General features: G+C 44.7%; 1 long non-coding RNA gene across 1 annotated transcript in view; it reads left to right on the top strand.

Moving 5' to 3' along the window:
• The first annotated feature begins 600 nt into the window (after nt 1–600).
• LOC106011152 overlaps nt 601–1,749 on the top strand; it is a 9,447-nt gene continuing 8,298 nt past the window's right edge. Inside the window, exon 1 of the long non-coding RNA XR_001184679.2 lies at nt 601–979. This is a non-coding gene — a long non-coding RNA (uncharacterized LOC106011152). The remainder of the gene's footprint in view (nt 980–1,749) is intronic.

Here is a 1,749-nt window from a genome sequence, read left to right as displayed (position 1 = left end):
GGGGTGTTGGGGGTGTGTGTTAATTTTTCTCTTTCTTTTCATGAGTGAAAGAATCACGTCTACCACATAAGGCAAAACGGATGAGTTAACGAACTGGAACAAAATGACCCGCAAGCGGTGCCTCCATACCACAAACACACAAAAATGCCCTCTGACAATGCACTTGTTGGACAAAACTTCAACCTCTTTCTTAATACTTTGAGCGTCAAAAAAGTCAATATATTCAGTTCAGCACTTCCTTTTTCTTTTCTTTTTTTTCGGTCTATTGTGAGCAGTTGACATAATTATCTCAAACCCATAACGTCACACAAGAGTGGTTCTTCTTCCCAGGACATAAAATCTAGGTAAATAACGGCCTCGAAACTCGACACGCGATCTGAAGACGGCAAGACAGGGAGGCCTGGGGCACATCGGACATAGGTCAAGGGACAAGCTCCCCCGAGGGGGGTCGGGGGGAGAGAGAGAGAGATGAACCGATGAGCTCAGTGATAAAGCCTATCGAGGAGATCCTGTGGGGCCGACTTCATTACTCGGAAGCGATCGTCATTGGAGAGGTGGCCAGTACATAAACCTGGCGTTCCCACCAGATAGCGGTCATTTCTGGAGGGTCAAGGAGTCAGCCGGTACGCATGCCTGGCTGACCACCTACCGCCAGACTGTCCTTCTCCTCTCTGACTTGGCATTTTGCAGGTGACAGTCAGGTTGTTGTATCCATCCGTGGATGCTATCTAAGACTAGGTAGATGGTGACGATGATGTGGCTGATGAGAATCAAGAGTTTTGCCAGTACAGTGTTGTGTCCTGTTGCTGGACTCAGACGGCGCTATAGCTCCTCGTTGAGGGGAGACCACCGGTCAGAAAAGAAACAGACATTTCTGGTGCGCAACGTCTGCTTTCTTACAAGATGCGACATCCCGTGAAAAAGTTCAATCTGACGTTTACACCAGCACATGAGTCCGACCAACACCCCCAGTTAACCGGTAAGTTTTACGTGTCATATTATACGAATCTGTGTTAGGGCCAGAAAAAAGTCCAGTTTCGTAAAAGCTTTTTACACGTGGCAATTCATATGGGTTTTCCCCCTCTCCAAAACGCATTTCTAAATGCATTCAATATTGTCTTGTGAATTCTTAGCACAGTTCCGTAACCACTGAAATAAAAACGACCAGGTTATTTCCAGGAGAATAATAGTATCTTTGTTCACGCTCCGACTGACCGTGCAAAACTCAAGTGCCAAGGTTAACCCCATGGATGAAATGCGTTGCTTTATTCAAGTTTTGAAGCACCAAGCATTCCGGTGTATGAGTTAGCTTGTGCCCCTTTTTCTGTTTAATGTATCTTTCAGAACCCTGGGTTTTATAGCTTCTTTTTAGCTTGTAATTTAAAAGGAGGAATGGGTTGTACTCGCGGTAAAGAGGAATGGGAGTGGATCGCGGTGTTTAATTCATTATATAAAATAAATTGCTTCTGTATATTCGTGTATGTGTTGATTTCATAATTTTAAACATACATGTATTCGAATCCAAAACATGTCAAGTTACTCCATTACACAATAATTTGTGTTCCCTTTCTGTTCCCTTTCAGTGGCAATGTTTCCTTCATGTATGTCTTTATCCCACTCCTCCTACACTTCCTCCTTCTCTTTTTCCACCCCGTCCTCCTCCTACTCCTCCTCCAACACACTTCTCCTCTTTGCTGTCTGTCTGTCTGTCTGTCTGTCTGTCTGTCTGTCTGTCTGTCTGTCTGTCTG

The sequence above is a fragment of the Aplysia californica genome, unplaced genomic scaffold, assembly GCF_000002075.1.
Source record: "Aplysia californica isolate F4 #8 unplaced genomic scaffold, AplCal3.0 scaffold00063, whole genome shotgun sequence".
Classification (NCBI taxonomy): domain Eukaryota; kingdom Metazoa; phylum Mollusca; class Gastropoda; order Aplysiida; family Aplysiidae; genus Aplysia; species Aplysia californica.
This window is presented reverse-complemented; position numbering and strand designations above follow the sequence as displayed.